Below are 26,400 nucleotides of genomic sequence, written 5' to 3' on the forward strand. Positions count from 1 at the left end.
TGATAATAATAACAATAATAATAATAATAATGAAATGATAATAATAATAATAATAATATAAATGAAGTTACCTTCAAGAAAATAGGCCAAAAAATATTACTGCCTGAACAGGGACTCGAACCCCAGCCTACTTGCTAACTCAACACTCGCCCAAACCGCTCTTCTGTTCCATCATTTCTGTTTTAATTCACCCTCTGAATTTATTTAACCCCTTTTGTTTTAAACCTGGTTCTTTTTCATCTTCTACATCTTTTTAAAATCGAACGACCCAATTAATCATAAATTCAGTGTTTTAAATTCTACAAAGTAACTAAAAACAAATCATTATTATGTGTTTGTAATAATAGGAAAAAAAATAAAATTTTTTTAAAAGAACAGACCTGCTGTTGTCGCTATTGAAAAACAAGAACTCAACATTTGATTTCGATCTTTAAGAATGTTTTAGAGTATGAGTTCAACATGAAATAAGTTTTAATTTGTTCGTACAAACTTTCTGCATACCTAATTAAACTTAAAACACCCAATTGAAGTCGAATTTTGTGATGAACATAAAGATTGACTTTTTGAAAACTAACGTTTGACTCCAAAATTAATAATCAATACAATAGATTGAGAGTTGAAATTTTATACAGAGTTTTGTTACAAGATTCATAACCATTCTGCATTTTTAATTTTTGAAAAACGACTCGAATTCAAGGTTTTGTGAAAAATAAGAAATAACAGAGGTATACGGTTTCTTGTTTTTTTTTTTTTTTTATTGATAACTAAATGGAATGGAAATTGATTACTCAATCGTTTTATGATACTAACTGGTCGACAAGTTAAAATTTGTGAGTAGGAACTCTAAAAGCAGACAATGACCCAAAACAATTTTTGTTTGTGTCGATAATTTCTTCAATCAGGAGCAGGGAATTAAAAACCAAATTAGATAGTGAAAGGAAACTGAATGTACGATCGTGATATTGATTTGTAATAATTTGAGATAGGAACAAAATATACACAGAATAATAGACACGTTCACTGATTCCGATTCTATCTAAATATAACATTTTTATATAAATAATATTATTAATTATTAATTATTAATTAATAATTTACATATAAACTAATAGACAAAAGTTATGAATAGTAACCTGGGGCATTTTTGACTTTTCATCTTTTTTTTTAATTTTAACTAAATTTTATTTTAACAACAAAGCCCCCACACTTTTTTGAAAAATTCAAATCGACCCCCCAAACAGGGGGGTAAAGTGTCAAATAACCATTTTCATAAAAAATCTTAAATAAACTCCACCCAAATATTCAACGGGTCATATCTTCTCGCTCGCAACGAGTTAAATTTTTCCGACACCATCGTTATACTCGAAATAATTTTAGGAACACAATATCACTAGCTATACGCAAAACGGGCGCTTTTTAAAAAACGCTAAATATTTGGGGTACTTTTCATACACGTTGATTTTGCGTTAAATTTTTAAAAGTCGACAATTCCATAGCGAAACGCGGAGATGCACATATATTGTTAATTTAAAATAACATTTAAATCTCTCACGGGTTATACCTTTTAGTTCGACTCGATTTGCGCTTCAACGACATCATCGTTAGCCACAAAATAATTTTACTAAAAGCAATAAAATACATTGAAAACCGAACCCCCGGCGCGAAACGAGGGTTCGATAACTAGTTATAACTATATTAATTAATAATCAAAATCTAATAATAATAATAAGAATAATAAAGAAAATAATAATAATAATAATTTGAAATAAAGAAAATAATAATAATAATAATAATACAATTAATACTTGATATTGATATTACTAATAATAACTTTTAATCATGATGATTAAAATGATAATATTAATAATAATCATAGTATAATTAATAATCATGATAATTAATTGGATGTTAATCAAAAATATGATACAATAACAATAATAAATTACATGTATCATATTTCATATTTATATATATATTAAAAATAATAATATTAATAATACAAACATTATTATTAATGTTAACCTTAATGAAAGTAATGATCGTAATACAACTTTTATACTTTAACTTGTATCTATATATAATTTAATAATATTACAATTTATTAATTATGTAATATTTAATAATTATATCATATGTTACATGGTAACATTTATTGAATATTTAATTATAATAATTATTGATAGTAATCATATATATAGATAATACTATCATATGTATATATATATATATATATATATATATATATATATATATATATATATATATATATATATATATATATTCTTTTTAATAGTCACTTAATCATTCTATTTATTCTCTTACATGATTAATTCTAATTGACTAAAGGTATTTTATTAATTCAAAATAATATATATATATATATATATATATATATATATATATATATATATATATATATATATATATATATATATATATATATATATATTTCTATTTATATATTTCTATTTATATTTATATATTTAAATATTTGTTATACACAATTGTTCTGAATCGTCGGAACTTGTCGAAGGTCAAATGATCCTATTAAAATAGCGCAAAATTTTGAGACTCAACATTACAGACTTTGCTTATCGTGTCGAATATATATAAAGATTAAGTTTAAATTTGGTCGAAATTTCTGGGTCGTCACAAGGTTTATTTTGCGTCCTTGCATATTGTTACATGTCTGGACGCAAGGTTAAATTTACATCATTGCGTATGGTTAGTTGTGTGACTAAACATTCTTTCTGTTTCAGATCTTGATCCCAATAAACTTTACAGAACCATAACATTTCCTGCTACTATCTTTAAAGTTAGAGCAAATGAAGCTTTATGTGTAAGACAGTTTACCCGACATTGCCAGTGCATCACTCCAACATGTTGTCACAATGTTGTGTAAAAACTTGCTCGTCTACTTGCACGCGATTGACTACTATAACAAGATGCCAGAGTCACAGATTGTTGATTACTACCAAAACAATGAGACTTTGGAGTTGATGGTTGAAAGTGCTCGCAATGTCCTGGTGCAGATAGGTGAAACCGGTGACTGTGGGGTTTGGGTGTGCATATGGAGAGGCTGGTGTTTGCATGTGAGGGGCGTGATGACCTTGGAGATCCTAAAAAGGCCGCACGGGAATATAGGAGCAGAATGGCAAGGACGTTCTTCCATGCACGTTTTGATACACTACCGCCGCCACCACCTACTCCACCAAAGGAAAAAGATGCTCAAAAGGATGCTCCAACAGAGAAGCAGGTTGTATGATTGTTATTACTGTTTAAATATTAATTATTTTGTATTACATTAAGTTGTGTATTGTTAATTGTGTAAATTTTTTTCATATTTGTATTCTGGAATAGGCGCAAGGTTGGACTTGCGCCCTTGCGTATTTGTGTTTTTGGTCGCAAGGTTCATTTTGCGACCTTGCGTATCGGTACATGAACGGACGCAAGATTGATCTTGCATCTTTGTGTTTGCATGTAAGTATTGTCTTGCGTACGCAGGGTGTGTCTTGCGTCTTTGCGTATTGTCTTGCTTATTTAAAGAAAATCACACATAAAATACATAAACTTCGAGAATTTGTTACAACGATTGATATGACATAAAATACATAAAATAGGAAAATAAACAGAAACTTGGATATTGGTTACTAATTATCGCTCGCTAGATTTCACGTTGCACAAAACTGAGACTGATAAGCATGAAACGCTTCAACCTCTGTGAGTTTCTCCTTACCCTTCTTCGACTTCGATTTTGAGGCCGATACTTTTACTACCCTTTTAGAAGTTGGTTCACCAGTTCGATCAACTAAAGCTCTGCACGTATCCCTACTATGACCTACTTCTTTGCAACGAGTACATGTTCTTACTGTTTTTTCAGTTCTTCACCCGTTGACGGAATACGTTTTGTTGATTTTGGGCGTCCGAGAATTCTTTTCGTCTTAATGGGAGGGTTTACAATTTGTAGGACGTCGGGCCCCGGATCCGACCATTCAGACCGATGGGGCAAAGGAAGGATGTGTTCCAAATACGTATTTATATAAGTTTGTGTTGTGAACCAATGTGATACAAATTGAGTAACATCAGCCACTCCAAAGAGTCGTGCTGCTGCAATAACATGTTCGCAAGGTATGCCTAATCCCTGCCACTGTCCACATGAACAAACTCTATCTGCTAGATTAACGAAGCTATTTTTTCATCCATCGCGCACTTCTACTAGATTGTTTGTCGATGGAATTGGTTGTCATCTTCTTGATTTTTTCGTCCTCTTGGCTAGTTTATGTTCAGCATATGGAGTAACCGTTGAAGTAAGACTAACCGATTGGTTCCGATGTTTGAAATACCAATCTTGTACCGAAGCACGAAAAAATTCCAATAATATGCAAACAAGTAGTTTTCGAGCATGTACGAATAGTGCGTTAACAGACTCTACACTGTTGGTAGTAAGGTATGAATACCTAACATGTTCAGCTCTACTTCTGGACCATTTTTGGAAACCAACTTCATTTAAAACATTGTAAGACGCTTTCAATCTTCTTCGAAATACATTAATATGATCCTCAAAATCCGACGCACGATAAGCTTTGACCATTTTCCCATAATGCCATTCAAAATATTTGAATTTGCTGGATTTACTTTTAATGGTTCCAAACAAATGACGAGCGCAGAAACAGTGAAACGCTTCGGGGAACACGATTGAAACACCGTGTGCTATTGCCAAACCTCGATCGGAAATAAAAGTAAGCTCTGACATACGATCACCCATACCACAAGACATTAAATGGTCTCGCAGGTTGCCCAAAAACCAATCCAAAGACTCATTTGTCTCGCCGCCAGCAATTTCATAAGCCAATGGCAAAATTCCATTATTGCCATCCATCGCAACAACAACTAAATTTGTACCCAAGTATCCTGCCTTCAAATGCGCTCCATCGACGATGATTATCGGGAAACAATGTTGAATAAATGATCGAACCTGCAGGAATGAAAAAGGTTAAATAAAAATGTTAATTTAAACAAATACGCAAGGACGCAAGATCCAGTCTTGCGTACCCTTAACGTGTGAGTCGTAAGGTCCTGCTTGCGTACTTGCGTCTGGTGAATCAACACGCAAGCTTCTCCTTGCGACCCTTGCGCATCATTCATACTTTAAAATTTTAGTTAAATGGTAATAGTGATACTTATAACTACGCCAAGGGAATAATAACACATAAAAAATCTATTTTCTTTGTCGGTGACCAAATTAGTTACGCTCCCCGGGTTGTGAATCTTAATGTTATATAGGTAAATGGGAAGCATTCGGTACGAGTCTTCACTAATCCCATGAAGCATCTGTAATGTATGACATTTGGCCCTCCATACTTGATTGTAAGATATGATGACACCGAATCGGCTGCCTATATCCGCACGTATATCATTCGCTTTATATTCCCGGTTTCCAGATTTGAATGAATCCACAAGCATACTACCTAACACCTTTTTTGGTTGCACGTTTATTGTTTCCCATAATTAGTGTGCGTGAGCATGTGTGTACGTCATGCAGTTTCTTTACCATAAAGTTTTCAGTGAATCATATTTTGTAAGCACTACATTTCCACTCACAATTTGGTAACACACATTTAGCGGTGTATCGAGTTTTGTGTGACTTTGCAGGCTTTATTTAGAAGTTTTCTTCAAGACATTTTGTAAATAGAGTGTTTATAAACTCATCTTTGTTCAACAAAGTTTGATGAACTTTAATTAAATCTGATACCCTATACGTGTGATGACCTAGAAATTTCCGACTAAATTTAAACTTAATCTTTATATTATTCCGACACGATAAGCAAAATTTGTTAAGTTGAATCTCAAAAAGTTTAAAACTGTGTTCATACATTCATTTAGCCTCGACCAGATTCCAATGATTCACGAACCATTATATAATTGGATATGAATATATATGTACATATATATATATGTGTGTGTATATATATATATATATATATATATATATATAAACGTTAACAAAGTATTAGATGTATAATATTATACATGAGCGTATTTGTTTCGATATGCTTATCAATGGAATTAGAAGATAATATCAAATGGTTGATTTATCAGATACATTGTATGATTACAAGTCTCTATTACGAGGCCCACTTTGATTTGAGAAATCATTTCTTTTTAACGGTATTCGGAATAAATGGTAAAGGGATTTACAAGTAAGAACAAAGTGTCACTTAACGAGAGTTAGACAAAAGTTAGTGGAGAAATGAATTTCATAATACTTGATTGATCTATCTTTAAACGTGCGAAAACGTTTTTCGGTATAATAGAACTCGTTTATTAAAATATTTTTATTTAAATAACGTACGTTGGAATATTGGTTGTTAGATATATAAATTACTTGCAACTTGTATTTACAACGTGTTTAAGTATATTAAATATATATTTTGTGATTTCGAATCTATTTAGTAAACGACAGTAACACTCAATTGTCATTCGTTTGATATTAAACAAGTTAAATTCAAACTTATGAAATTTTAAAATAAACGGTGATACGAAAATGAGTTCTATAAATTTTAGGCTTACTAAAAATGTATTTAGGAACTATTTGTTGAATTTTAAAACTTTTTATATTTACTTGGGATTGGGGGTGAATAATTAATGTAATTTTTATTTAATAGTTAATGATCGAATTTTATACCATAATGACTGAAATAATTAAAGGAACTTAATTTAAAAATTTGGGATTTTTAGGAACACTTTTATATTTTATCTGTTTAGCAATGGACACGATATAATACCCGTGAAAACTGTCGGTACTACAATTCAATGAATGGCAACTGGATTCACGTTTTCTTTCTTTTTACTTTAATATTCATATTTATTTATTATTAGATTATTACATCTATTATTATTATATATGTTTACATTATATGTATCATTCACCAAGTCATTCACCACACACCACAACCATTTGTGTTCTAATTGCTGTTTCAATCGATCAAACCCGCCACCATCCTTCATCCCATCACCACTTCACGGTCTCCTTCCAACACCGGTCACCACCCTCTACAACCTCCGTGAACCACCCACCTCACCACTAAAATCCACCACCTTGATTACAACTCCATCACCATCCACTAACCACCGTATTCACCACCATGGGAAAAACCACCATGAACACCCCTCTCACCTTAGGTTTATTTCTATTTCTTATGTTTTGATAAACTCACCACTCAAACCATCATCGAGACTCACTATTCCTGTCCGAAAACAATCACCACATGAACATCATCATGTTTTTATTAATCGGTACTCACATAGTAATCATCACACAAACCACCTACGCTACTAGTAAACCACTTTTGTTCAAACAAGGACCAAGCCAAAACCATATCAAGACCCACTTGCAACTACTAACCTGCAACTAATATTTGTCTCTTCCGTTTCCATCGTTTAAACATCACCAAACCCGCATACTATCATCGATCATTGCTACTGTTTCTTTTCTGTTTCAATCGCAAGAACCACACCGACCTGTTGCTAATCAGACTGCTACTGCTCGTCTCTTTAGTTAATCACTGCTGCTATCACTATAAATGATCACCCAAGCCACTACTGTAACGACTGTTTGATTGCTGTTGTTGCAGTCTTCGAACAAACCATCAACAAACACCTGCAACTATCATATATCAGTTCCGTTCTGATCAGACGCTATCCCCGTCATAAACTACTGTAAAGTTTCTGTTTCTATCATGAAGATCAAACCCACAACCACCATCATTCTGTTTATATTTTACTGCTACAACCCGTTCATTTTCTGTTTAAGTTTAAGAGACGATGAGCGATAAATTAATGTGATGATGAAAAAAAAAAGAATTGATGATGATGACAATCGGAGAAGACGATAAATAGTAATTTGATAGGTGATTACTCGCTTTCTATTTTTGCTTCTATTTCTGTTTTACGATGAAGATGATGTTCGTGTGATGATAACGATGATGTCAAACCCTTTAACCCCACGAATTCTATCTCGTTCATGTTTCTTAATTTCCTAACAACAAAACCCTCTCTCCTACTTGTTCCACTAAAGATCTATTAGTTTGCAAAGATTAAACAGATTAGCTAATTGGGCCGAGAACTTATTACTTGTTGGGCCGAATTATCACTTAATCTAACAAGTTGGGCCGTGATCCAAGTATTTGTATTGGGCCCTTAATTGCTTTTGGGGCTTGAACAGATAAGCAGGTTAATTAGAATTAAAGGATGAATTAAAACAGAAAAGTAACAGCAGTGCAATGGTTGAGTGTGGTGTTAGGCGAACGGGAGGTCTCGTGGGTTCGAGCCTGGGCAGAGGCATTTTTTTTTGAAAGCTTTTAAGGTAGTTTTAATCATTATGATTATGATTATGATTATGATTATGATTATGATTATGATTATGATTATGATTATGATTATGATTATGATTATGATTATGATTATGATTATGATTATGATTATGATTATGATTATTATTATTATTATTATTATTATTATTATTATTTTTATTATTATTATTATTATTATTATTATTATTATTATTATTATTATTATTATTATTATTATTATTATTATTATTATTATTATTATTATTATTATTATTATTATTATTATTATAATTGTTATTATTTCCTAACAATTAGAAGTATAATTATTATTATCATTAATCTAATTAATAGTATTATCATCATTAGTATGACTAGTATTATCATTAAGTATTATTATTGTTATTATTATTACTATTATAATAATTATTATTATTACTAGTATTAGTATTATTATTATTATTATTATTATTATTATTATTATTATTATTATTATTATTATTATTATTATTATTATTATTATTATTATTATTATTATTATTATTATTATTATTATTATTATTATTATTAACATGATTTTAAGACTATTATTATTATTATTATTATTATTATTATTATTATTATTGTTATTATTATTATTAACATTAGTAATAGTATTATAATTATGAATATTATTTGTAGCATCATTATTATAAAAATCACTTTTATTAAAACTATCACTTTATATCAAAATTATCATTTCTAGTATTATCATTATTAATATTATTCTTATTGTTAATATTATTTTTATTATTATATTTAATTATAGTATCATTTTTATCAAAATTCTAATAATTATTAAAACTACAATTTTTATTAAAATTATCATTTTCATTATTATTATATTATAACAAATAAAGATTTATACATAAAATATATTTATATTACCTATAACTATATATTAAACATATTAATAGATTTTTATACATATAAATATACAAAATAAACATGTATATAGTATATAATTTAAGATATAATAAATAGACAAAATGTAATACAAATTCTATGTAAACTACAACACTAAATACATAAATATTATATAAGTAATAGATGTAATTTTGATTACCATTATATGTGTTAATATATATATATATAGATATATATATATATATATATATATATATATATATATATATATATATATATATATATATATATATATATATATATATATATATATATATATATATATATATATATATATATATATATGTATATGTATATAAATGATATAGGTTCGTGAATCCGAGGACAACCTTACATTGTTCAGTATCGTCGTATGCATATTTTTACTACAAAATATCGTATAGTGAGTTTCATTTGCTCCCTTTTACTCTTTACATTTTTGGGACTAAGAATACATGCGCTGTTTTTATAAATGTTTTACGAAATAGACACAAGTAATCGAAACTACGTTCTATGGTTGAATGATCGAAATCGAATATGCCCCTTTTAACTTGGTAGCCTAAGAATTAGGGAACTGGCCCCTAATTGACGCGAATCCTAAAGGTAGATCTACGGGAACTAACAACCCCCATTCTGGAATTTGGAATGCTTTAGTACTTCGAGTTTATCATGTCCGATGGGTGTCCCGGAATGATGGGGATATTCTATATGCATCTTGTTAATGTCGGTTACCAGGTGTTCACCATATGAATGATTTTTATCTATATGCAGTTTACGAAATGCCTGATATGAGATGTAAATTTATGAGAAATGAAAATGAAAATCTTGTGGTCTATTAAAATTATGGAAATGATCGATTATGATAAACTAATGAACTCACCAACCTTTTGGTTGACACTTGAAAGCATGTTTATTCTCAGGTTTGAAAGAAATCTTCCTCTGTGTATTTGCTCATTTTAGAGATATTACTTGGAGTCATTCATGACATATTTCAAAAGACGTTGCATTCGAGTCGTTGAGTTCATCAAGATTATTATTAAGTCAATTATAGTTGGATATATTATGAAATGGTATGCATGCCTGTCAACTTTCGATGAAATGAAAGTTTGCCTTTTAAAACGAATGCAATGTTTGTAAAATGTATCATATAGAGGTCAAATGCCTCGCGATGTAATCAACTATTGTAATTCGTTTATATTCGATATGAACGGGTTGTTAAAGTTGGTATCAGAGCGGTTGTCTTAGCGAACCAGGTCTGCATTAGTGTGTCTAACAGGTAGTTGTTAGGATGCATTAGTGAGTCTGGACTTCGACCTAGTAGTTGTTAGGTTACATTAATGAGTCTGGACTTGAACCTGGTCTGCATGTCAAAAGTTTTGCTTATCATTTCTAGTCGGAAATCATCTGCTTATCATCCTTAGGAAATTACCTGCTTATCATTCTTAGTCTAGACACATCTTACTGCATTGATTGCATAAATAGTGTATAGATAAAATTCATATCTTAGCGTATTTGCTAATTCACATCTTAGCGTATCTGCTACTGTAAACTTTGCCTGTCATATTCCATAAATTCCTCCGTAATCTACGAGATCTTTTGTTCTATATATATGGATATTCTATATAATTAGAATACCACCCGATAGCCGGAGAATCATTTCATATCGAAAAAAAATCCTTTATTCAATCATACGAAATGGAACTCGCCACTAGTTCAAGTCCCTCGGATTCCGATATGGAATTCCACTCAAGCTCCGAAAGCAGTGTGACCGAAATGGATCAACCAATCAGTCATCATCTATTCTGGAAGAATTGGAGATGGGTTTGTAGCCTCCTCAATCATTGGAGACAAGAAGAAGGTGATCCCTTCCATCCACCACATTGCCCTCTTGGCGATGAACCTGAAGCACTTACCGGCAAACCTATTCGAGACACCATTTTCTCACTCATTGCTAGAGTATCTCGTCACGATTATATACTATCCCATATTCTAAATCTTATTTATCCGATCGTCCGAACCACCGATCATCCCGGTGTAATAGAAGAAGTCAACGAGCTTCACGCTCGAGTAGTGGCTTTGGAACACATGGTGCAAAGATTACAAGCACCATCAGCAACACCAGTACCGCCAGCAACATCCACGTCGCAAGCCTCAATACCACAAGCACCAGCAGCATCACCAGCATCAACGGTACCACCATCATCAACACCAACAGTATCATTACCACCACCAATAACAACGTCCACATCACACGCCTCAACATCACAATCTATACGTCGGATATCAACATCATACGCACCATAGATACCAAGGAGTACCAACAACAACAAACGACGAAGTATCGATTCGTAATTTCATCGGAGAAACATTCTGCGGTGGTTATGTAATCTCTAAAGTCTTAGAGATTATATATTCCAGCCTTAACCATAAATCAGATAAGTGGACAGAAATGATAGAAGGAAGAATAGAAACCCTAAAAAAGATGGTGTGTAATTTACAAGTTAGACTTGTTTTACCAGCAGCATCAACAGTACCGTTAGCATCACCAGCACAGTCAGTGCTGTTAGCATCGTCAGAATCAGCATCACCTCTAACATCACAAGCTCCGCAGTTCAAGAATCGCCGTGGACATCATCATTGATCAACAACGAGTATATTGTACCAACGAGTTATGAAGTATTAACTCATTCTTTCTGAAGAATTTATATATATATATATATATATATATATATATATATATATATATATATATATATATATATATATATATATATATATATATTTTATATATATGAATTCTGAAACTATAATAAATCTTTTCGTACTAAGCTATTAAGTATGAATTGAAAAAGGGTAGATACTACTCGTTTAAATTCATATTACTAATATGCTATGATGAACATCCTTCGTTAACAACTTAACCATCGTTAACTAAATCTCTGTTTCAATTCAATGAATTCCGTTTCATAATAAACCAAGTGTATTATTCAATAACATGTTTGATTTTACACTTTTATCTTCGATGCACTTAAAATTTTCTAGAAAACATCAATCGTACCTTGCGAAGTTCGCAAGAATTCCACGAGCATCAACATCCTTCACCGAGGAAAATCAATAAAAATAAATATTGAAGTATTGATTGCATTAGTGAAATACTCCGTGAAGATTATGTAATCTCTAATGTTTTAGAGATTATTCATTTCTAATTCACACCGAAAATCAAATGAGCTTAATACGATATTAACTCATTAAATCTGTATTACATCTGAAGAAAATATACATACATATATTTTCATAAAGACTGTAATGAAGATTCTTGTTCAAAATATTATTTGTGAATTTTTTTTTAACGGGTAGGTAATACCCGAGGAATATTTAAAGTTCACAATTAATATACTACACCGCACATTCTTCAATTTTGATTCAAAAATCATTAACTATACTCACAACCTTCACTACGATACACAAACATTTTCATACAAATTCAATTACATACTCTGATTTTAACATATCAGAATTCAAGTCGAGATATAACCGATACCATCACTTTTAAATTCCAACATCTTTCAAAGTTATACTTTGACTTCAAAACTGTGATAGAACATCACTTCTATTCATAAAACCCAGAAAAATATTCATGTCGATCACAATCTGCGTTCAAACCCTTCATGATTTTTGAAACCCCTCAATTAAGAAACAATCGAGAGGATGATCCAACCACACGTATCTGTGTCAGATCCTTTAGCATTGTTATTACTGAAAATAACTTTGCAATTCCTTTCCAAATTAACCAATTTTATCACAGCTCCAGCAAATCAACTTCGACTTTCATTCGGATTAGCCTTATTATAACCTTGATAGATAAGTTTGTCTTTCATCATTGTTACCGGGGAACCTTTCATATCTCGTCACATTAGCAGTAAACTTATCAACAACTTCATTAACCTTCGACTTAAGCCTCTCCGAAAAGTCACTATACTTATTCATTGAAACCACATCATGTACTCACTTACATCCTGTAACAATAATTGTCATACCAATTACTGGGAATCATCAATCAGTATTTTGAATTTAGCAGCAATTTTACGCCAACAGTTATATGTATACATATAACGTCTATCTCCTACACTTATATACTTCGAATGTGAAGTTTCTGAAAAACATCCCAAACTATGAACTAGTTCTCCGAAAATTGGAAAAATGCTGATGAAGCAGTAAAAACTGTAAACGACCTTAACAGTCAAAAGTTTGATGATAAAGAATAGTATGGTGGTAAAGCTGAGAAAAAGAGAAGGTTTGGAACTGGAAAACGGATTAAGCAGACCATGAAGGAGGTTGTGGACAAATCACAAAGACTAAACCTGCCTTCAAAGAATCCAAATGATTCAGTATCTTCTGAAGTCATTAACGAATACCTTCAAAGAATAGTATGGTGGTAAAGCTGAGAAAAAGAGAAGGTTTGGAACTGGAAAACGGATTAAGCAGACCATGAAGGAGGTTGTGGACAAATCACAAAGACTAAACCTGCCTTCAAAGAATCCAAATGATTCAGTATCTTCAAAGAATCCAAATGATTCAGTATCTTCATCATCATCTTATCTTAAATATTCTAAGATATCATCGTATCTCCCATTATAAATATCCTCCATATTTCTGAAGATATTGTCATAACCATTCTTATCTGAAATCATTACCTCTTCGCGCTATCTGTGTTACATCATAAAAGAAACTATTTTAGTTTCTAAATTCTGAAACCTTCGAGTTTAAAATATGAATGTTTTGAAGTAGTGTTGGGAACTCAAGCATGAGTTAGTATAATATAATGACACTTGATCAACGTGATTATATTACAGTAAGTCATGCTGAGTTTCTAATGGAACGTGATGATTCACAGATCATACCCTCATCATGAACCATGTTACATAACTCTTTCATTCTATTTAACTTTTAAATTATCAAGAAAATATTTTTTCTTGATGAATTGGTCTTTTTCGGATATTCTGGTAATTTGACAAATCAAGATCGTACCATTACAAGTTCCTTTTTAGAACATTAGCCATGTTCATTCGAAACTCCATATCTTGGAATTCTAGACCATTACAAGCGGTGCTTAATCGCAAGAAGAGGAAACGAAAGAATGAAGCTCCGAAATAGAAATTGGAGTATAAATCGCAACAAATAGGAGAGAGCATTAACTATGGATGACAATGATTATAGAAGACAGAAACAGGGACTTTGAAATATAAGGGAAGATATAAAGTCCAACAACAATCTAGAAATTACAAACCATATATATCAATACATATAGCAATGTAAAGACACGGGAGAACTAAAAACACTATAAACCCAAGGGTATAGTAGAAGTAAATAGATTTTTCCGGTGGCAGATGAAAAAGAAGAACGACATATATGAAAGTGAGGAGTATATCGAGAATCAGCACTGGATGGAGCATATTGATGAATACTTTAAAATATGAGTTGAGGGGGAAAGAATAGAAGGTATGAACGGTGGAAATAAGGAAACGAAGAGGGGGGATTTATAGTGAAATATCCGACAGAGCAATCGAAACAGATTATTGCATTTAATCAAAGAAGATTCTGATTTCCTTAATCGCCGAAGAACCAAATCTTATTACAAAAATTTTCTTTAAATCCCTTGAATTCCGGAAATCAATCGTAACTACGTCATCGGTTAAACGAATCTACATTTACTCATTTCACTCTCTTGCGATAGCTTCACTTATACTCTTCGTGTAATCAAATTGTTTTAGCTATATTACTCAATGATGATAAAACTCTATTTATCAACTCATATTCATCATGAAAACATTTTTATAGTTAGCCATGACAACCTCGATCGAATTTTGGGACGAAATTTCTTTAACGGGTAGGTACTGTGATGACCCGAAAATTTCCGACTAAATTTAAACTTAATCTTTATATTATTCCGACACGATAAGCAAAATTTGTTAAGTTGAATCTCAAAAAGTTTAAAACTGTGTTCATACATTCATTTAGCCTCGACCAGATTCCAACGATTCACGAACCATTATATAATTGGATATGAATATATATGTACATATATATATATATATATATATATATATATATATATATATATATATATATATATATATATATGTGTGTGTGTGTGTGTGTGTGTGTGTGTGTGTATATATATAAACGTTAACAAAGTATTAGATGTATAATATTATACATGAGCGTATTTGTTTCGATATGCTTATCAATAGAATTAGAAGATAATATCAAATGGTTGATTTATCAGATACATTGTATGATTACGAGTCTCTATTACGAGGCCCACTTTGATTTGAGAAATCGTTTCTTTTTAACGGTATTCGGAATAAATGGTAAAGGGATTTACAAGTAAGAACAAAGTGTCACTTAACGAGAGTTAGACAAAAGTTAGTGGAGAAATGAATTTCATAATACTTGATTGATCTATCTTCAAACGTGCGAAAACATTTTTCGGTATAATAGAACTCGTTTATTAAAATATTTTTATTTAAATAACGTACGTTGGAATATTGGTTGTTAGATATATAAATAACTTGCAACTTGTATTTACAACGTGTTTAAGTATATTAAATATATATTTTGTGATTTCGAATCTATTTAGTAAATGACAGTAACACTCAATTGTCATTCGTTTGATATTAAACAAGTTAAATTCAAACTTATGAAATTTTAAAATAAACGGTGATACGAAAATGAGTTCTATAAATTTTAGGCTTACTAAAAATGTATTTAGGAACTATTTGTTGAATTTTAAAACTTTTTATATTTTACTTGGGATTGGGGGTGAATAATTAATGCAATTTTTATTTAATAGTTAATGATCGAATTTTATACCATAATGACTGAAATAATTAAAGGAACTTAATTTAAAAATTTGGGATTTTTAGGAACACTTTTATATTTTATCTGTTCAGCAATGGACACGATATAATAACCGTGAAAACTGTCGGTACTACAATTCAATGAATGGCAACTGGATTCACGTTTTCTTTCTTTTTACTTTAATATTCATATTTATTTATTATTAGATTACTACATCTATTATTATTATATATGTTTACATTATATGTATCATTCACCAAGTCATTCACCACACACCACAACCATTTGTGTTCTAATTGCTGTTTCAATCGATCAAACCCGCCACCATCCTTCATCCCATCACCACTTCACGGTCTCCTTCCAACACCGGTCACCACCCTCTACAACCTCCGTGAACCACCCACCTCACCACTAAAATCCACCACCTTGATTACAACTCCATCACCATCCACTAACCACCGTATTCAACACCATGGGAAAAACCACCATGAACACCCCTCTCACCTTAGGTTTATTTCTGTTTCTTATGTTTTGATAAACTCACCACTCAAACCATCATCGAGACTCACTGTTCCTGTCCGAAAACAATCACCACGTGAACATCATCATGTTTTTATTAATCGGTACTCACATAGTAATCATCACACAAGCCACCTACGCTACTAGTAAACCACTTTTGTTCAAACAAGGACCAAGCCAAAACCATATCAAAACCCACTTGCAACTACTAACCTGCAACTAATATTTGTCTCTTTCGTTTCCATCGTTTAAACATCACCAAACCCGCATACTATCATCGATCATTGCTACTGTTTCTTTTCTGTTTCAATCGCAAGAACCACACAGACCTGTTGCTAATCAGACTGCTACTGCTCGTCTCTTTAGTTAATCACTGCTGCTATCACTATAAATGATCACCCAAGCCACTACTATAACGACTGTTTGATTGCTGTTGTTGCAGTCTTCGAACAAACCATCAACAAACACCTGCAACTATCATATATCAGTTCCGTTCTGATCAGACGCTATCCCCATCATAAACTGCTGTAAAGTTTCTGTTTCTATCATGAAGATCAAACCCACAACCACCATCATTCTGTTTATATTTTACTGCTACAACCCGTTCGTTTTCTGTTTAAGTTTAAGAGACGATGAGCGATAAATTAATGTGATGATGAAAAAAAAGAAAGAAAAAAAGAATTGATGATGATGACAATCGGAGAAGACAATAAACAGTAATTTGATAGGTGATTACTCGCTCTTTGTTTTTGCTTCTATTTCTGTTTTACGATGAAGATGATGTTCGTGTGATGATAACGATGATGTCAAACCCTTTAACCCCACGAATTCTATCTCGTTCATGTTTCTTAATTTCCTAACAACAAAACCCTCTCTCCCACTTGCTCCACTTGTTCCACGAAAGATCTATTAGTTTGCAAAGATTAAACAGATTAGCTAATTGGGCCGAGAACTTATTACTTGTTGGGCCAAATTATCACTTAATCTAACAAGTTGGGCCGTGATCCAAGTATTTGTATTGGGCCCTTAATTGCTTTTGGGGCTTGAACAGATAAGCGGGTTAATTAGAATTAAAGGATGAATTAAAACATAAAAGTAACAGCAGTGCAATGGTTGAGTGTGGTGTTGGGCGAACGGGAGGTCGTGGGTTCGAGCTTGGGCAGAGGCATTTTTTTTTTGAAAGCTTTTAAGGTAGTTTTAATCATTATTATTATTATTATTATTATTATTATTATTATTATTATTATTATTATTATTATTATTATTATTATTATTATTATTATTATTATTATTATTATTATTATTATTATTATTATTATTATTATTATAATTGTTATTATTTCCTAACAATTAGAAGTATAATTATTATTATCATTAATCTAATTAATAGTATTATCATTATTAGTATTACTAGTATTATCATTAAGTATTATTATTGTTCTTATTATTACTATTATAATTATTATTTTTATTACTAGTATTAGTATTAGTATTATTATTATTATTATTATTATTATTATTATTATTATTATTATTATTATTATTATTATTATTATTATTATTAACATGATTTTAAGACTATTATTATTATTATTATTATTATTATTATTATTATTATAATTATTATTATTATTATTATTATTATTATTATTATTATTATTATTATTATTATTATTGTTATTATTATTATTAACATTAGTAATAGTATTATAATTATGAATATTATTAGTAGCATCATTATTATAAAAATTATCACTTTTATTAAAACTATCACTTTATATCAAAATTATCATTTCTAGTATCATCATTATTAATATTATTCTTATTATTAATATTATTTTTATTATTATATTTAATTATAGTATCATTTTTATCAAAATTCTAATAATTATTAAAACTACCATTTTTATTAAAATTATCATTATCATTATTATTATATTATAACAAATAAAGATTTATACATAAAATATATTTATATTACCTATAACTATATATTAAACATATTAATATATTTTTATACATATAAATATACAAAATAAACATTTATATAGTATATAATTTAAGATATAATAAATAGACAAAATGTAATACAAATTCTATATAAACTACAACACTAAATACATAAATATTATATAAGTAATAGATGTAATTTTGATATATATATATATATATATATATATATATATATATATATATATATATATATATATATATATATATATATATATATATATATATATATATATATATATATATATATATATATATATATATATATATATATATATATATATATATGTATATATATAAATGATATAGGTTCATGAATCCGAGGACAACCTTACATTGTTCAGTATCGTCGTATGCATATTTTTACTACAAAATATCGTATGGTGAGTTTCATTTGCTCCCTTTTACTCTTTACATTTTTGGAACTGAGAATACATGCGCTGTTTTTATAAATGTTTTACGAAATAGACACAAGTAATCGAAACTACGTTCTATGGTTGAATGATCGAAATCGAATATGCCCCTTTTAACTTGGTAGCCTAAGAATTAGGGAACTGACCCCTAATTGACGCGAATCCTAAAGGTAGATCTACAGGAACTAACAACCCCCATTCTGGAATTTGGAATGCTTTAGTACTTCGAGTTTATCATGTCCGATGGGTGTCCCGGAATGATGGGGATATTCTATATGCATCTTGTTAATGTCGGTTACCAGGTGTTCACTATATGAATGATTTTTATCTCTATGCAGTTTGCGAAATGCCTGATATGAGATGTAAATTTATGAGAAATGAAAATGAAAATCTTGTTGTCTATTAAAATTACGGAAATGATCGATTATGATAAACTAATGAACTCACCAACCTTTTGGTTGACACTTGAAAGTATGTTTATTCTCAGGTTTGAAAGAAATCTTCCGCTGTGCATTTGCTCATTTTAGAGATATTACTTGGAGTCATTCATGACATATTTCAAAAGACGTTGCATTCGAGTCGTTGAGTTCATCAATATTATTATTAAGTCAATTATAGTTGGATATATTATGAAATGGTATGCATGCCTGTCAACTTTCAATGAAATGAAAGTTTGTCTTTTAAAACGAATGCAATGTTTGTAAAATGTATCATATAGAGGTCAAATGCCTCGCGATGTAATCAACTATTGTAATTCGTTTATATTCGATATGAACGGGTTGTTAAAATACGTGGTTGGTATTTCAGTCGTATGTTCACGCTCTTCCTCATGTTGACTCAAAAGAGTTGGCATATTCTAGAACGGATCTTGCTTTTCTTCTTCTTCATATTGGAATTCTTCGTCTCCGTCTTTTTCTCCATCTGAATCACTATCTTCGACAAGAGGTACCTCAAACGGGTGGTTTCCTTCTTTAATTTAACATACGTTTTCAAGACCATAGTTAAACAAATCAAAATCTTCTGTGTGTGGAGGTGGTAATTCAGGTTGTTCCATTTCTAAATTGTTACTTGCGAGGTTTTCTTCGGTATCATGCAAAGGTAACAAATGTTGTGGCTGGTGTTTAGGTGATTTTGGTTGTTTAGTTGGTTTTAGTGGGAGTGTTTCTTGGTTTCATTGTGGCTGGTTTGTCGAGTTTTTTGTTTCTGGGTTTCGTTGTGGCTGATGCATTCTTACTCTATCGACAATATAAATCTCAATAGGAGCATTTACAATTGCATATTGTAAAAACTCTTGAAAGTCTTCATCATCATCGGTAATATCAAAAACATGATTATTAAAAACATATCTCATTGAAACAGCTGCATTGGGTGGGAATTCAATCTTTTTAAGAATATTCTTTAACAATATTCTCTGATTCATTGGTTTTACGGGCGCAATTGGGAGCCTTAACCGAATTCTAAAACAATCTTGTGGCATATACGTGGGTATGTTGTTAATATACTCAAAAGAACCCCCAAAACATATATGAACAACAAATTTATCATCATTAACACAATTCATAAATACAAAAATTAGTGAAAAATGCTTAAAAGAGTACCTTAACGTGGCTATAATCTATGAATTGAATAGGTTTTGAAATGTTATGAGAGTGTGAATGCAAAGTTTCAGGGTCATTCTATATATAGGGTCAAAATCTTATCCGAAAAAATCTAGAAAATCTGACGAAATCTTATCCAGAAAATCAAATTCTGATAAGATAAGGACGCAAGGTCGCAAGATGCAAGGACGCAAGCTTGCACCTTGCACGGGCAAGACGCAAGGCTCCTTGCGTCTTGTGAGGGCATTCTGGTAATTTCTTTTGGGCTCCAGGGCAATAATCTGGAAGGGATTGGGCATTTTAGCTATAATACCAATATAAAAGCCATGTTGCAATTCTCAAGCTAAATAGAAGAGGTCCAAGCAAATATTCAAGTCTAATATCAATTTCAAGGAGCCCAAGTGACAAGGCCCATTTAACAACCAAGTGGATTTCTTTCATAATCAATAACCAACAAGCCCAACTTTGATTACAAGTCCACCAAGCTATTTCTTTCATGCTCATATTTTGCAGGATTAATCGGGATTTGTACAATGATGGCGAAGTCATTTCTTTAAATGGTAATGAATATGTCACCACCTTCATGGTCCGACAAATACGATCACGAAAACCAAATGTGTAATTGCATTTGCAAAACTACCCCTTGTGATGCTAAACTTTATGAAATGTGCATGAGATACAAGTTTTATGATGATGTCGTGAACGAGCGCAATGAAATGAAGAAACAAATTCAAGAACTTGAAAATAATTTGGAAGATCAACTCTTGAAGCACAAGAAGGATTTGCAGCGTCAAGACGATTCTTTCAAAGAAGAACACATCAGACTTCAAAATGAATTGGCTATACAACGTCAAATGAAATCTGAACTTTATCAGTTGGAATCTCAACTTTCAAAAAGCAAATCACGGGAGGAGCTCTTACAAAAGAAAGTGTCTACTCTTCAAAACGACTTAGAGATTCAAGTTCAGTCGTACAAGGAAAGCCAAGCAAAGTTTAAAACAAAGCTACAAAATCAAAAAGATTCTTTCGACAAAGAATGACTCAATTTAGATACACTGAATAAGCGACTCAAAGAGAAAATTGTTCATCTCATAGAAGAAAATAAGACAGTTCAAACTCTTCATTCAGAAAATGGTCATCTTAAGTCCAAACATGAGTTTGATTCAAAGACCATTCTACAACTTTGTACAACTGTTGATAATCTTCAAACACATAACCGAACATTAACTCATATCTTTGAAAAATGCATTTCTGCAACATGAGTTAGATGTTAAATCAACACCAACTCCAAAACCAACAATGGTGTCGATGAGTATACAAGTTGAAATCCCAGAATACAACAAGCCAAAGGTTTCCGAATCAAAATGTTCTTCTCCTACACTCGAGAAAAAATCTTTTTCACCAGAGATCCCCATGGTTTCTAAACCTCACAAAGCTGTTTATCACGGACAACGAGTGTATTCAAATTACCAAACCAAAACAAATAAACCATTTTTGGAACCTACTTATGGGGAAAATGGAGAAATCACAGGATATCGTGATCAATACGGATGGTTTCCTCATAAACCGAAGCAATCAAGTTCATAAAAATCATCTATTATCTCGAACAAAACACCATTTGTTAAAACACCTTCAAAATCAATCAAGTACTCATTCAAAGAGTTACTTTCCCTTAAGCCACACTCCGTGATTCTGGCTAAACCAAAATCTTTTCAAACCAACATCCAACATCGATGGAATTCAAGATTAATTAAGCACATCGACCAAACCTACAAATTGTTCACCAAAACCAATGACAAAGTAAACTGAAAAACCCACTACACAAACTTCCACATCAAATCTCCGACACAAACTCTTCATAATACTTCAAACTCCCCATGTATGATTGAGGGGGGGCAATATAGTTCATCATTCAAGGGGGAACTAAAGAAAATATGTAACCAAGCTTTTTCTTACACCCCTCTCAACTCAATCAAGACATATTTGGCCAACGCACACCAAGGGGGACAAACAATGTCAAGACCAAGAGATGGTGTGCATTGTGATCATTCTTCTTCGAAAGAGAATTATGCATATTCCGAGGGGGAGAGTGCATGTTATCAAAGAGATCGTCGAGTCCCCTAATAGTACAAGAGACAAGAGATTATCAACAATAAATCGCATCTAAGGGGGAGATTATTAAGTCCAAAATTATTGATATGATTTGTTGTAATGACTTAGTATAAATACCTCTTAACTAGCTTAGCTCTTAAGTTTCTCCCTCACAATTTATCAACACTTACACCTATTGTCACACACACTTCTCCCTAATCCCTTACATCGTAACCTTTTCCAATCTATGAATTTCTGCACTTTGTGATGTATTACATACAGTTTCTGATCTAAATCATCATCATCATCATTTTACATCACATATACATACACTATATACATATATCGATACATACATATACTAGTTGTGATATTCAGATGAACACGAATCGATCGAAATTAAACTCTACAAACTCCCTTTTGATGTTAGTCTCAATTTTTGTTTACAATATCATTATGGACTATATTATGTCATTAAAAATGTTATGTTGGCAAGTAACAACATTGTTTTATGCAGGTAAGGAATACTTGGCCTTTGGGACCCATTGTTCATCAATTAATAAATGCCTTCACTGATCATCGGGACTCTGATCTTCTTATACTCATGTGTTTATATTTTTTCTTTCACATTTGTAATTTTGACACAAAGTAATATCACAATCAGATTCATATTGCTCTTGTATTCATCATCATCATCATCTTATATTCATACATATATGTGATGGCTCGTCAAGTACCCTTAACGGCTCCGTCACTTGGTTCCACAGCTTGATCGAACTCTAAATTAATTTATTAAGCAACATTGCATTCTTTAACCAAAAAGTTTCCCAAAAAGGAAATTTAGCAAAATAAGTAGTTCTAAACAACTCAACTTATTAAATAACCAAAGTTGACCAAAACATGCCAACAAACACCCACAAGTTTAAATAACCAAAAAGAATGCAAAGTTTTAATGTTTATCAAAATCTGCCCAATGTATGCAGACCCTCTAACACAGTAGAAGCCCAAACAAATCAAGTACCTGTGAAAACATGCGAGTAAACTGTAACGACCCAAATTTTTTGACTTATATTTTTGTGCTCTATACTTTCACGAATCTGCGTATATGTGCGTACTGAGCTAGTTTATGCTCTGGGATCTTACTTCATGATAATTGCTTTCGTTAATGTCTTAAAACGTGCTATTAAGTGTTTAATCACTTAACTTGATCCTCGAATGCTTTTACGACCGTTAGTGTCACTTGTCGTTTTGAACGAGCTACATACTTTGTACACGTTTAACTTTTGTCGTAATTGGAATATTTTGACTACTTAAAACTAATTGTTATTTTCTATTGACAATTACTTGGCTTATTGGTTGCTTAATTATGCTTAGTAATCTACTAATGCACACTAGTTAGTCTCACTGGACTTTTTACCTTAATGGACTTAGACCCACCCTACTCTAGTTAATGGACCATTAAATTAGCCCAACTTTAATTGATTTATGATCCATTAAGATGTAGGACAAAAACCCATTAAGGTGAGCCAACATACTAGCATTTTTGTTAGCCATTACTACACATGTTGCATGAGATCCCAACAACAAGAACCACCCTTGTACCACCACCATGCAAAAAGCAAAAGTTGTCTCCCCCTTGTGCCCCCCAAACCTACGGCCTACACACATCACCACTACTATAAAATGCAAGCCTCATTCTTCATTTCACACTTCATTTCATTCTCATTTAACACACACTTACTCTCTAATTTTCTCTCTATTCTTTCTCACACTAAAATTGTAAGTTCTTGAATTTTCTTCTTCTTCTCTTTTTCTTCTTAATCATGACATCATCATCATCATGAGATCAAGCTTTTTAGCTTTTTGATCATGTTATATCTTGTAGGTTCAAACTTTGATTTGAATCCTTCAAGAACATGAAAGATTCAAGCTTTCTAGCTTTGGATCTTCATTACTTGGTTGGATCTAAGCTTTATAACTTAAGATCACTTTATTTTTGTTAAAAGATCAAAAATTGTGTTTATGATCTTCATGAAACTTGAAGATCTAGCTTTTTGCTTTAAAGATTTTCAAGAACATAAAAGATTCAAGCTTTCTAGCTTTGGATCTTCATTACTTGGTTGGATCTAAGTTTTGTAGCTTAAGATCACTTGATTTTTGTTAAAAGATCAAAACTTGTGTTTATGATCTTCATGAAACTTGAAGATCTAGCCTTTTGCTTTAAAGATCTTCAAGGACATAAAAGATTCAAGCTTTCTAGCTTTGAAATCTCATAATTATTTTTAAGGGATCCAAGCTTTCTAGCTTAGGGTTTCATACTTTGTTTGATCTAATTTATGTAACTTAAGGTCTTGCTTGTTTGATTTGAATCAAAGTTTGTAGCTTTAAATGTTGAATAGAACTTGTATTTGTGTTGAGACTAAGAACATGATGTATCCTTGGTTCATCATCCATCTAAAACTCTTAAGTGAGTTGTATTTCTCCTTAGTCTTGACATGGTGTGTTGATGGTTGAAACTTGGTCAAAGTGATGCTAAAACATCAAAGAGTTGTACACTTGAAGCTTACACACATCAAGGATGAGAACCGTGATGAGCTTCAAACACCAAGAAACCCACCGGAGCACTTGTTTATGTTTTTCAGGGTCTGATCAGGCTCCTGGGACTTCTGGAAAGTTGATTTACAGATAGTTCGGTTTGAGTAGATGACTTTTCGTTTAAGACTCGCCTAAATCCGATATACGGTTTAGGATTTATAGCCTTCCGAAAATGACTACGCCCTTGTAACGACGTGCTGAAATTTCTGACCTACTCGCGCTTGAACCGTCGCCACAGTCAAACGATCGAGTTAGGATCTGAAAATTGGATAGTGGTAAGAGGACTCACATACGGAGCCTTGACCACTGACCGAACGTCTTTTCAGTTTGTATAGAGGTCGTAGCAGCTGATTGAATTCAGCCTTTCGTTTAGACCTCTATTATTGTTGAGAACTTACTTTATCTTTTACTGATGATGATGATGATGATACTTAAGACTTAATTTATTTACTTTTAAACTTTTGGGGGACAATTTACTGACTTGGTAACCATTGACTTAGGTTGAGGACCTTTTTGGATCGACCAACTTACTTGTTTGGACCGACTTACTACTTGCTTACATTTTCGTATCGATTTTACCGCACATTCACTGTGAGTTATAGCTCCCTTTATACTTTACTATTTTTGGGACTAAGAATACATGCGTTTTTTTTATGTTTTACATACTAGACACGAGTACTTAAACTTTATATATGTGTGGGTGATATAACGGCACAAATTTTCCCCTTAGCTCGGTAACGTTAAACTATTGGTTTTTGAACTGGTAGACGCGAATCTTAGATATGAATCCATAGGGTTTGACATGTAGTGACCCAAACTTTTCCATGATTATATATTACATGAGATTAATATTTACATGAATAAATGTTTCCAACATGTTAAGCAATCAAACTTGTTAAGACTTGATTAATTGAAATAGGTTTTATATAGACAATTGACCACCCAAGTTGACCGGCGATTCACGAACGTTAAGAACTTGTAAAAACTACATGATGATATATATATATATATATATATATA

This window comes from Rutidosis leptorrhynchoides, chromosome 11 (genome assembly GCF_046630445.1).
Source record: "Rutidosis leptorrhynchoides isolate AG116_Rl617_1_P2 chromosome 11, CSIRO_AGI_Rlap_v1, whole genome shotgun sequence".
In the NCBI taxonomy this organism is placed as follows: Eukaryota; Viridiplantae; Streptophyta; class Magnoliopsida; order Asterales; family Asteraceae; genus Rutidosis; species Rutidosis leptorrhynchoides.